This window comes from Dendrobates tinctorius, unplaced genomic scaffold (genome assembly GCF_039654945.1).
Source record: "Dendrobates tinctorius isolate UK_male_01 unplaced genomic scaffold, ASM3965494v1 ptg000347l, whole genome shotgun sequence".
In the NCBI taxonomy this organism is placed as follows: Eukaryota; Metazoa; Chordata; class Amphibia; order Anura; family Dendrobatidae; genus Dendrobates; species Dendrobates tinctorius.
This window is the reverse complement of record NW_027362013.1, coordinates 1,912,318-1,926,168: the sequence shown is the minus strand read 5'-3', so window position 1 is coordinate 1,926,168 and position 13,851 is coordinate 1,912,318. Positions and strand designations below refer to the sequence as shown.

Sequence of the window (13,851 nt, the reverse complement as noted above, 5' to 3'; positions counted from 1 at the left end):
AGGGGTTCTCCAAACACGACATGGTGTCCACTAACGATTGGAGCTAATTTTCCATTCAAAAAGTCAAATGGCGCTCCTTCCCTTCCGGACCCTGCCGTGCACCGAAACAGTGGTTTATGACCACATGTGAGGTATCCTTGTACTCAGGAGAAATTGCACAACAAATTTTAGGATCCAGTTTATCCCATTGCCCATGTGAAAATGAAAAAACTGAGGCTAAAATAAAATTTTTGTGAAAAGAAAAGTCTTTTTTTTTTTTTTTTACGGATCAATTTGTGAAGCACCTGGCGGTTCAAAGTGCTCACTATGCATCTAGATAAGTTCCTTGGAGGGTCTAGTTTCCAAAATGGGGTCACTTGTGGGGGAGCTCCAGTGTTTAGGCACACAGGGACACGCCAAACGCGACATGGCAACCGCTAAATATTACAGTATATTTTCCATTCAAAAAGTCAAATGGCGCTCCTTCCTTTCTGAGCCCTGCCATGCGCCCAAACAGTGGTTTATGACCACATATGAGGTATCGGTGTACTCAGGAGAAATTGCCCAACAAATTTTAGGATCCATTTTATCCTGTTGCCCTTGTGAAAATGAAAAAATTGATGCTAAAAGAAAATTTTTGTTGGAAAAATTAAAATGTTCATTTTTTCCTTCCACATTGCTTTAGTTGCTGTGAAGCACCTGAAGGGTTAATAATCTTCTTGAATGTAGTTTTGAGTAGCTTGAGGGGTGCAGTTTTTAGAATGGTGTCACTTTTGGGTATTTTCTGCCATATAAACCCCTCAAAGTGACTTCAAATGTGAGGTGGTCCCTAAAAAAAATGATTTTGTTGTAAAAATGAGAAATCGCTGGTCAACTTTTAACCCTTATAACTTCCCAACAAAAAAAAAATTTGTTTCCGAAATTGTGCTGATGTAAAGTAGACATGTGGGAAATGTTATTTATTAACTATTTTGTGTCACATAACTCTCTGGTTTAACAGAATAAAAATTCAAAATGTGAAAATTGCAAAATTTTCAAAGTTTTCGCCAAATTTCCGTTTTTTTCACAAATAAATGCAAACATTATCGACCTAAGTTTACCACTAACATGAAGCCCAATATGTCACGAAAAAACATTCTCAGAATCGCTAGGATCCGTTGAAGCGTTCCTGAGTTATTACCTCATAAAGGGACACTGGTCAATATTGTCAAAAATGGCCAGGTCGCTAAGGTCAAAATAGGCTGGGTCATGAAGGGGTTAATTGTATGGGTCCACTGCATCCTGATGGTGCATTTGTCTGGAGGCCTGTACCGGTAAACCTTTTTGCTCTTTTGCTGTTTTCCATCTATAAATGTGGAAATGTAGCAGAGCTGTGTGCATCTATAAATGTGCAAATGTTTCAGAGCTGTGTCTATACGTAGCAGATCTGTGTGTGTATAATACACATTAACAATTGATCTATTACATTCCTATTCTACCCTAGTGCATTAAAATTAGTGATCATGACCTCTCCATTTTACCCGGGAAGTTTTAGTTAGTAGGAAAAATGTTTTTCCTATTTTGTGCTCTCTAAACCTAGAGTGTAGTGCAAAATAATACAGTATTTATCTTTCAATTTTAGTTATATAAAGGCTATATGAAAATGACAGTTTTATTCACTTTTACTTTTATGCCACCAATTGAACCACATACCGTGGTATGAGCTGTGTACACAAATTTGTGGAATATTTGAAAATTAATTTTGTTTTAAATGCAGTGGAACAATTTTTAAAAATCTGGCTGTAAATGTTTTCCCCTCCCAATTTAAGTACGGTAACTTCCGACACATCAACTGTTTTGATTAATGGTGTCGGAGTGCTGAAACCTTCGCAGACCACTTATATACTTTTGTGAGCATATACAATGCTAACCCTGCCCCTCCAAAAATGAGCTAAAAGGGCACAATTCTGATTATAGTGCCCCTGACCTTTTTGTTTTATGGATCAGTGGGGGGGTGCTAAACTCGCATACCCTCACTGATCAAAACTTAAAGCGTTTAAGTGTGACATATAAAAAGTTCTCTAAAATTGCTTTTTGTCTTCCATGGAGGGGGGGAGAATTGCCCAGAATTGTGGCACTTTTTTTTGTGAAGTTTCTCTAAAAGAAAAAAAAAACTGAAGAGGGAGATTGGAGTAGATAGCTGACCTGCATTTTTTTCTTTTTAAATCCATTGATGAATCGGACAAAAACTCCACGAAACCACCCAAACTCTGGCAACAATGGCGGGGACAGCAAAAACAGAAAAATAGACACGTAAACACACAAAAATAAACTTTAAAACAGGCAAAATGCGATAATGGATTACTTTCTTGTCCCATCCCATGGACCACTTTTTAGGACATTTTTTTTATATTTGATTATTCTGCAGTAAATTACTTAAAAAAATCAATTTGGTACAAAGTAAAACACCCGTCACGCAGCGGCTTATCAGAACAGTAGGAAGTCGGCCAAGTCTTTGATCCTGTTGCCAAGAGGCTCCCAAACAGCGGCCATTGTAGTTACTCAGCATTGGTCCTAGGTTTTCTATGGCATCTCTACTCCTGTCTGATACTTTTTATCTTGTATGTAATATGTTTCTGTAAAACTAATGATGGTGTTAATCTCGTCCTGTAAGGTTTGGCTCCACTGTGTGAAAATATGCCCAGCGGCAGAGCTAATAAGCCTGGGGATGTGGTGAAGGCCAAGAACGGGGAAGACCATCCAGGTAATCTTCACCCATTGCCGGCTGTGGTGACGGCCATTATCCTGACTAGTAGGAGTTTAGTAGGGTGACGAATACAAATATCAGCTTTGCCCTAGGTTTCCTCAGCTTTTGGCTCCCTAGTAAACATGATATAAATGGAGATCTGGCCCCTGGGTTTATGCTCTTATCTCATTGTAACCCAAGGCAATGTGTAGCGGGGCCTGTGATGGGTTGGACCATTAGATGTACATGGTCAGTGTGAAGCTGGAAAGTGTTCTGTACCAACACCACCAAACAATGGAGAACCAGCTCAAAACTCGCCACCCTGAGCCATTGTTAGTAGTGCTATCCAGTTCAAAGTGGCACTGAGGAGTGGCCATACATTTGTCATGTATAGTCAATGGCGTAGCGTGTGTTGGGGGCCCCGGTAAGGCAAGTGTTTTCATTGTGCTGTGTAGTATTAGTATAGAGTCCCTTACACTAATCCAGTACTGAACCCCCAAACATATTATTGTTTTTGTTTTTTAACCCCTTACTGATATCTGTCGGCACCCTGTCTTTGATGCGAGCTCAGGAACTGAGATTGCATCTTTCCCAGCAGATGATGGCTGTGTTATTCAGCCATCATCTGCCTCTAACATCCTTGTGTAGAGCGGAGCTCTGTCCACAGGTGTTAACCTGTTAAACTTAGCTGCCAGTCTTTTGACAGCGGCATTCACAGCTCACGTCCTGAGGAGCGCGCTGTTCTAATTGGCTGTTGGCTCCAATGCGAGGTGCTCGCGGTCTCACAATGGGTTGTCATGACAGCTGGGGGTCTGCTGAAGACTCCTTATGGCTGTCATGGTGGTGCTCCAATGAGAGCGGGATTTTTTCCTATATAAAGCAACACTGGTATTGCTGAATCCTATATATCCAAGGAGGATAATGGTAGACACTTCACTATTCAATACACCACCTATATCTGTTCCTGCAATAGTCAGTAGCTGTCAGATAGGAAGAGATTCCAGCTTCATAATTAAAATATTGACTTTTTCGATGGATATATAAAAACAAATTACAATTGAAAAGACAAGGCAAGAAGCCTCCACAGAAGGGGGACACGAGCAAAATATAAACCCATCCCACAATAGTGGATAAATTGCTGTATTCAGTCCTTCAGGGTTTAGATTTATTACAGTGCAGGATCTTTCTAGAATAGACCACGATAGAGCCGGATTGTTCTCTAATGCCACCAGTTTTGTGACTATTATAGATAAAGTGCGAGTCCTATATTTCAATAGAATACAGATATCTAACCGCAAGATGAAGGGTTCTCCTCTAATAAGTATTGATCCCTTGCCCTGTACTGATCAGATCTGAACAGCAATTTAGTTTGTTTTATTTTATAGATGGCAAAGTAGTAAATCCATGACTGCTGCTGTTTCCTCACAGGTAGATAACACTGACGCGGAGGGACGGCTGCTGTTGGCGGACGCTCTGTGTTACGCACACAACTTTAATGCAAGAGCGATCGTAAATGCAGCGACATTAACAGGTATGGGAGCTGCGTACACATGATGGAAGGGGCTGGAAGAATGTACACATGGGCTCCGATTCATTAAGTGTGGGGTCTCAACGTGAGAGGCGCGCGCCACTTAGGATGCCCCAAACTCGTTATCACTGCTGTGCGGATCCATGCACCTCGCAAGAAACAGGACTGGAGTAACACTTGTAGAGTAAGAATCACCCCCCACTTTTGATGAATTTAATGGGCGGGTGTAGCCAGGCCCCATCCCCCTTCACCAGCTCAGAATAGATGATCCGTTACTGATCGGTGAGGGTCTGACCAGGGAATAACTGTCCCTGATTGAGCTTTTTTTTTTAATTCAAGTTACAAAATTGAGTGGCAGATTGGATACTTGATTACTGCTCCATACCTCCTCTTACAGGGCTGCCAGAAAAAGCCGAGTGCAGCACTGGGCAGCCCCCCATAGGATGAGCAGAGCAGCGGTCAGGTATCTGCATTGCCGCTCTATTTAACCAGAGATAAAAGTTCCAATTTTGCCGATCAATACGGTTACCGATCAGTAAGATTTCACCAGTAGACTTGGGCGACTTTGCAGAGGGAACCCGGGTTCCTGGATCACGCCTGCCCATCAGCTGATCGCCGCCGCAGCTGCATATGTCACATGCTGTGACTGACACAGGCGCGACACATGCAGCTGCAGAGCCGTTCAGCCGGTGTGATCCAGGAAGCCGGGTTCCCTCTGCAGCTTATTTGGTAAGCGCTTATAGCTTGCCGAATAAGAGGGAACCCGAACAAATTCGCTCAACTCTAATCACCAGTCCTATGGATGGGTAATAACTGGAGAACCCTTTTAATTTGGATTTCAAAAAAATATAATTAATGTATGTCGTAGAGAAATAATGTTTGTTTTTTCTTTAGCTGTATATTTTATTAGTTTTGCATTGTCTGTCTGGTGGTCTGTGCTTTATGGCGGCTGCAATTGGGTGGAATATGAATGGTGGAAGAAGTGTCAGTAGACACAACCAGCTACCAGGATGTGATTGGTGCAGATGGAGCCCGGCTTTATCCGTTTCACTTTGTGGGATTGTACTGCAGCTGTATGCAGTTATTGTATGTAGATGTCTGCCTGTGTCTTCTCACGAGGAGCGCGGCTCACCGGGAATTGTTGTGTAGGTGCAATGGACGTAGCCCTGGGATCTGCAGCCACTGGAGTCTTCACCAATTCTTCTTGGCTTTGGAATCACCTTCAAGAGGTCGGAAACATTTTACTTTCTATCTTCTTGTCATAACATGCTCTTCTGTCTGAATCATTGTTCATTTCACTTTATTCCCCCCCCTTTCCTTATTCCAGTAGCTCTTTATTTGTCCACTAACATAACTGTACGAGAGATTTTTTTTTTTTTTTTTTTTTGGGTTGGGAGGAGGGTGTGTTCTAGTTTTGAAAGACACCATTCACTTTTTATACTATATTTGTCTTTTTTTTTAATTTTTTTTTTTATAGCGCTCATTGTGCAGTAAATGACCTGGAACACAATTATTCAGGTCAGTGCAATTACAACAGTGCCAAAGCTGCATAGGTTTGGGCTCCCCCCTTTGTTTGGTCTTAAAGAAAACATTTGGAACTTTTGTAATAAATAAAAAGAATAAAAAAAATTTCTTCCATTCATATAGCTGTGCAAGAGCTTGTTTTTCACATGGCGAGATTTTTTTTTCTCTCTTTTCCTTGACCCAATTATGGGGTCCATGCAACGTTTTGATTTTTCACTGCATTTTTTGGAGGTTATGTTGACCAAAAAAATGTTCAGTTTGGCTTTATTTTTTGTCTTTTCCAGTATTGTAATTCTTAACATTTTTCATTGTTTTTCCTTCATTTTGCAGCAATGCCAAATAGATTCAGATCAGGAAAAGGAATTCAATTCATACTGTCAGGGTGTGTTTTTCTTTACTTGAACTTGTTCTGTATACTGCAGCAATATATAGTAAAAATTACCAGTCGCCTATTAAGATAGGGCAAGGCTGCGTAGGAGCACAAAGATGGAGGCAATGAGGGCTTCAGAAGGTGTCTGGCTGCCAACGAAACCATCAGCACCTTCCCATTCAGCACTATTTCAGCTGTCATACAGCGATCTGAGCTAGCTCCAGTTGTTGCTACTAGAGGCAGTTGCCAGCTGTGTAACACTGCCAGCATCTGTTCTGTATGGGGGCGGCTCAGCTCCTGAGAGAACTCCATACACCTGCACCTTTTGTGGGAAGGCACCAAGTATGTATTCTAGACCTGTGGGATGTCCTCCACATTGCTGAATTTACTGCTGATGTTTCATGTTCCTTCCAGGCCAGCGTTGTGACTGGGGATCGTGTATGGAGAATGCCTCTCTTTGATCATTACACTAAACAAGTGACTGAGTCGGCCCTCGCAGACCTTAATAATGTCGGGAAGTACAGCAGGTAATGGATGTAAATATGGTGGTTGTAGTAGGTTTCTAAAGTATCTCATAGAGCGACCCCCGCCTCTGAGACCTCCATCCATCACCAAAACGGAGATCCAGATTTGCTCATCTGTTGGAATTCCTATAGAAATGATTGGTGAGATCCTAACCACATGGGTGCACCCCTACAGGATATGTCATCAATTTCTATCATGGGAATATTATTATTATTATTGGGGTTTTTTTTTTCCTTTTTATGTGGATTTTATTAAAAAATAAACCTACAATTTCCACATCAGTAGTATACATGAGGTAATGTATCTTGCTCCACAGAAACTAATGAAAGGTTTTCTTCTCGCAGATCTGGGGGTGCGTGTACGGCCGCGGCTTTCTTGAAGGAGTTTGTCACGTCCCCGCACTGGGCTCACCTGGATATAGCCGGAGTCATGTCCAACAAGGATGAGGTCCCTTATCTGCGCAAGGGCATGTCCGGCCGCCCCACAAGGACTCTGGTAGAATTCGCCGATCGGCTGAGTAAGGACAAGAAGCCCAAATAATCCGGACATCAGTTACCGTATCTGCTTCGTCCTATGTGGACGTAATGAACTAAAGCGCAATGACCTTGCTATGCACTTATTTTTTTACTAACACGACCAAAGCAAATCTAGAATCTGCGCCTCCATCTTCAGATGATTCTGCAATTTTAATACATCTATGTGCTGAGTGGAGAAATGTCTGAAAATAAAGAAAAAATCAAAAATTTTATCTGCCAGTCATATCTCACACATTTGTTTTATAGGTGTTGAACGCTTTAGGCACGATTCATCATTGCATTTTGGACGTGACAAATTAATCAAACTATTTGTACTTTTTTTTTTTCCTCCAAGCGGTTTCTGATTTTTATGTCAGTGTGACTTTCCAGATGAATTAAACAGATTCATTAAATGCGACTATTTAAAAAAAAAAAGTTGCAAAATTTGGCACAATTCTACTCTTCTAGTCCTCCCTGGAGTGAATATATCAGTTATTTGGCTGCAACTTTTCCCATTTAAGCACTCGCAGAACCAGTTAGGAAAAAGACAGCTTGAGGTTATGCTCAAAACTCGAGTCTCATGTGCCATTTTGATGAATCTAGTGCAACAAAGTCAGCAAAAACCACAAGTTGAAAGACTTAAAGGGTTCAATTCATCATGAGCTGGGTATATTTTACTATCTGCCGTACATGTACTGTGCAAGTCATATGTGTATGGAGCTGGGCCACAAAGTGTAAATGATTAAGTCACGGGTTTCCCTGAATCTTCTATATATCAATCTGCTCAGCTCCTGGTCACGCTGCAAAGCAGTTGTGGAGTTTCTCACTCAGGATGCTGTTTTCTCCTGATGTAGATTTACTGAATATATTAGTGGAAGGGATCTTCCTGGCATTTGTTCTCAGTAGATTCCTTTTGTATAGTTAATGGGGACCTGTCTCCTTGGAAAACGCCACCTTCAAGTCCACACTCACTGCAGCAAAACAAATCTGCTTCTCATATCTTATATCCTCCCTGTCTCGCAACCCTAATCAGCTATTCAGTAGTTTCAGTTGTCTCTTCCATCCCCCAGCACCCCCTCTCTCTCCTCTCATATCAGCTGCAGACTTTGCTTAATTCTTCAAGCAGAAAATTAACATCTGAGAAAGCTCAGGCCTACAGCCCTTCCTCATAACTCAGCCCTCCTCCTCCAAAACCAGTGTCTCTGCCATTATAGAAGACCAACTTTCCTCTCTACTCTCCAGATCACATCTCGCCACCTGTGCACTTGACTGATCCTGTCCCACCTCATACTAAACCTCACCAGTCTTCATCCCACCTCTTCAACCTCTCACTAACAACTGGGGTCTTCCCCCTTATGCTTTATATGTACCTTGATCACGCCCACCCTTGACCCATCCTCTGTATCTAGCTATCGACTCGTATCACTTCTCCCCTATGCCTCAAAACTACTGGAACAACACGTCCATCTTGAACTGTCCTCCCACCTCTCTTCCTGCTCCCTCTTTGACCACTTATAATCTGGCTTCCAGCTGCATCACTCCACTGAAACTGCCCTGACTAAGGTCACCAATGACCTACTAACTGCCTAAGCCAAGGGACACGACTGTCCTCCTCCTAGACCTGTCCTCTGCCTTCGACACAGTGGACCACTCCCCCTTACTACAGATTCGCTCATCTCTTGGCATCACAGACTTGGCCCTATCTTGGATCTTGTCATACCTAACAGACCGGACATTGTCTCCCTCTTGCACACCACCTCATCACCCCCTATCTATAGATGTCCCCAAAGGTTCAGTTCTAGGACCCATGCTCTTCTCAATCTACACCTTTGGTTTTCAGTATCACCTCTATGCCGATGACACACAGATCTACCTCTTTGGACCTGATGTCACCTTCTTGCTTACCAGAATCCCAACATCTGTCTATTTCATCTTTCTTCTTAGCTAAATTTCTAAAACTTAACATGAACAAAATAGAATTTGTCACCTTTCCCCCATCTCTCTCAACCCGCCTCCCAACCGACCTGGCCATCAAAGTCAACGCCTGTTCACTCTCCCTAATCTCACTTGCTCGCTGCCTTGGGGTTATCCTTGACTCTCATCTCTCTTTCAAACAACATATCCAAGCCCTTTCCACTTCTTGCCAATTCCAACTCAAAAATATTTCCTGGATTCATGCATTCTTGGTTCAGGAATCTGCAAAAACAATAGTGCATGCCCCCATCATCTCCCATCTCAAAGACTACAATCTCCTGCTCTGTGACCTCCCTTCTAACACACTTTCATCCCTCAATACTATCCTAAACTCTGCTGCCCGACTAATACACCTATTCCCCCACCTCTTCTCCCTGTCAATCCCTTCACTGGCTCCTCATTGATTGACCAGAGACTCCAGTTCAAAACCACAATCATGGCATACAAAGCCATCCACAACCTGTCTCCTCCATACAGCTGTGAGTTAGTCTCCCAACATCTATTCTCACCCACCATGGGAACCTTCATAAGAAACCTAAAGACTCACCTCTTCAGACAACCTGCAGTAACCCTTGTTCCATCATACTGCTGCACAAACAGCTCTACCCTCCCTATTGTAGCCTCACACATCCCTTGTAAACAGTGATCCCTCACGGGCAGGGTCCTATCTCTCCTCCTGTACCAGTCGATGACTTGTATTCATGATTATTGTACTTTTTTTTTTTTTTTTACACTCTTTTAACATGTAAGGTGTCATGGACGTAATGGTGCTAGAAGAATAATCTGCCCGTTAATAGCAATATAATGTTCCCTGTCCGCCTTATTGAACATTCAGATATAGGGAGAAAATTAACCTCCTGAGAGCTGCTGGATCATTTACCCCTTCATGACCTTTGACGTACATTTACGTCAAAGTTTGTGCCTGCCTTTGATGCGGGCTTGCACACCGACCCACAACTTTTCCCCGCACATGATGGCAGATTTAATCAGTCACCATGTGCCTTTAACAGCCTTGAGTGTAGTGGTGCTCTGCCCGTGGCTGTTATCCGGTTACATCTCGCTGTCCATTACTAACGGTGGGATTTAACACGTGCCGGCCAGAAGTGCGTCATTGCATCTTGACCATCAATGCACCCGACACGTGATCGTGGGGCGCAATTGGATTGTCGTGACAGCCGGGGGTCGGCAGAAGACCTCTGCACCTGCCATTACGATCCTACTGTGAGCACCGGCTTATGGCTGGCTTTCATAGAAGACTGTGATCTCTGCTACACACAGCAATGCTGATGCACAGGGGTGGATTAAGGGTAGCCAGGGCCCCGGGCTGTTCAGACTCCATAGGCCCTCCGGTCATGTGACGGGGTCGGGAAGTCACTAGTTTTCATGACGCATACGTGGCGGGAAGGGGTTAAATACTGAGGTAAAAAAACTCTGCAAATACGCAACGTGTGCACGAGGCCTCACAAATACTGAGGTAAAAAACCCCAAATGCTCAGTGTGTCCATGAGGCCTTACAAATACTGAGTGAAAAACTCACCAAATACTCAGCGTGTGCACGAGGCCTTATAAATACTGAGGTAAAAACTCATCAAATACTCAGCGTGTGTACGAGGTCTTACAAATAGTGGAAGGCTTCCACCCAACATCTAGTCCTGACTCACCTGTACCTAACATCGAAACCAGCTAATAGCCTGCAATCACCTGCTGACCTGGACCCATGACCTGTCAGACAAGTTACTTCACATGAGTCACACAGAGGCTTCTGCTTCATGAACTTCCCCAGATAGAAGAAGCAGCCTCCGATGTGCAGCCTGTGGCCGGATACACAGGAAGAGACGCTCCTCGTCACAGGCTGTGTCCAGCATGGCAGCAGAGGGGTTAACGCCACAGACAAGTCGCCGTCTCCTCACACACTGAACACGACGCTGCATCTGGCGACGAACAAGCGCACATTGCGCAATGTTAGTCATGTCCCAGATGTTCAGCATGTGGAGGACCAAGGGGGACCAAAAAAGACCCCAGGATTGGAACAGGAGCATGGGAAAGTGGACGGCGGTTGGAGGGGCAGGGTTTATATAGGGGTCGGAGTAAATATATATATATATATATATATATATATATACACACAGACACATATTACTACATGCGGGCAGTGCACACATGCACAATCCTCAGGTTGTACAACTTCCAACTGGTCAAAACATTTCAGTATGCCAAGAAATATAGCAGGAATAAAATACATCTCATAGTAACTTGTGTGAGGCACAGGTGACAAGAGCCCGCCATCTCGTGCCCACCTTACTAGAGGTGCCCACATATAACAAAGTTGATGGAAACAGATGCCTTCCACTATGATGATTGGCTACCGGCCGCCCGACCACACCCATTTCACAACTAGTCACACCCATGTCCACGCCCCAACCACACCCATTTAGCACTGCTGATCACACTGACTGGTACTGAGGGCACAGTGGCTGGTACTGTGGGCACATTGACTGGTACTGAGGAAAAGAGAGAAAGAAAGAACAGAGAAACAAAAAAAGAACAGAGAGAAAGGAAAAAAGAACAGAGAAAGAAAGAGGGGATAGAAAAAAAGAACAGAGAGAAAAAAAGAAAGAGAAAGAGGGGAAAGAAAGAACAGCGAGGGAGAGAGAAAGAAAGGGGAAAGAAGGAACAAAGAGAAAGGTGAAAGAAAGAATAACGAGAGAAAAAAAGAAAGAAAGGGGAAAGAAAGAACAGAGAGGGAGAAAGAGAGGGGAAAGAAAGAACAGAAAGTGAAAGAAAGAACAGAGAAAGAAAGAAAGAAAAAGACAAGGAAACTATAAAGATACTATACCAGCTCACATTGTAGTGCCCACCTGAGCCTCCTGGTGCAGGACATATCATGATCCACTCACATGGCCGACATCCCCGAGTCCAAGGCGATCCCGCTGTCCGCGCTCTCAAAGGAGGACATGGTGATGATCTGAAGCATTCCCTGAAGAGCCTCCATGGTTCCGTCACAATCTCCTCTGGTCATTTACATCTCATAGTAACTTGTGTGAGGCACAGGTGACAAGAACCCGCCATCTTGTGCCCACCTTACTAGAGGTGCCCACTGCCCACATATAACAAAGTTGATGGAAACAGATGCCTTCCACTATGATGATTGGCTACCGGCCGCCCGACCACACCCATTTCACAACTAGTCACACCCATGTCCACGCCCCAACCACACCCATTTAGCACTGCTGATCACACTGGTACTGAGGGCACAGTGGCTGGTACTGTGGGCACATTGACTGGTACTGAGGAAAAGAGAGAAAGAAAGAACAGAGAGAAACAAAAAAAGAACAGAGAGAAAGGAAAAAAGAACAGAGAAAGAAAGGGGATAGAAAAAAAGAACAGAGAGAAAAAAAGAAAGAGAAAGAAAGAGGGGAAAGAAAGAACAGCGAGGGAGAGAGAAAGAAAGAGGGGAAAGAAGGAACAAAGAGAGAAAGAAAGAAAGAGAAAGGTGAAAGAAAGAATAACGAGAGAAAAAAAGAAAGAAAGAACAGAGAGGGAGAAAGAGAGGGGAAAGAAAGAACAGAAAGTGAAAGAAAGAAAGAACAGAGAAAGAAAGAAAGAAAAAGACAAGGAAAGAGGGGAAAGAAAGATTCTATAAAGATACTATACCAGCTCACATTGTAGTGCCCACCTGAGCCTCCTGGTGCAGGACATATCATCATCCACTCACATGGCCGACATCCCCGAGTCCAAGGCGATCCCGCTGTCCGCGCTCTCAAAGGAGGACATGGTGATGATCTGAAGCATTCCCTGAAGAGCCTCCATGGTTCCGTCACAATCTCCTCTGGTCATTTTCCATCACGTCACTTCCGATAGAATGTCATGTGCGAGTTTTCAAGTGCTCCTTGGGGCTCCGCCATATACTCCTGTGTCCACGGGAAAAGTAAGCTCCAGGTCGGGGCAGTGGGGCAGACTCTCAAAATCTGGTACGGTTGGGAGGTATGAATGCTCCCCATCATACACCTTGTACACACATGGCTCCGCACACCTCATTCACACACTGTTCCGCTTTGTATGCCTCGTACACACGGCTTCGCTCCGTACACCTCGCACACACAGCTCCATTCAGTACACACATCGTAAACCTCGTGCACATGCGGCTCTGCTCCGTACACCTTATACACACACGGCCACACTCTGTACACCTTGTACACACATGGCTCTGCTCTGTAAACCTTGTACACATGCGGCTTTGCTCCATACACCTCATACACACATGGCTCCGCTCCGTAAACACATGGCTCAGGTCTGTACACTTTGTACACACAGGGATCCGTTCCGTACACCTCGTACACACGCGGCTCCTCTCCGTACACCTGGTACACATGCGGCTTCGCTCCGTACACCTCGTACACACACACGGCTCCGCTCCGTACACGCGTGGCTCCGCTCCGTACACCTCGCACACGTGCAGCCCCGCTCCGTACACCTCGCACACGTGCAGCTCAGCTCTGTACACACAGGGCTCCGTTCCGTACACCTCGTACACACATGCGGCTCCGCTCCGTACACCTCGTACACACACGCGGCTCCGCTCCGTACACCTTGCACACGTGCAGCTCAGCTCTGTAAACACAGGGCTCAGCTCTGTACGCCTCGTACACGCGCGGCTCCCCTCCGTACACCTCTCGCGTGCGCAGCTCTGCTCCATACATCGCGCGCGGCT

At 44.4% G+C, this 13,851-nt stretch overlaps 1 pseudogene; it reads left to right on the top strand.

Moving 5' to 3' along the window:
- The window catches only part of LOC141075005 (cytosol aminopeptidase-like), a 46,896-nt pseudogene extending 39,373 nt beyond the window's left edge, over positions 1-7,523 (top strand).
- The last annotated feature ends 6,328 nt before the right edge of the window (positions 7,524-13,851 follow it).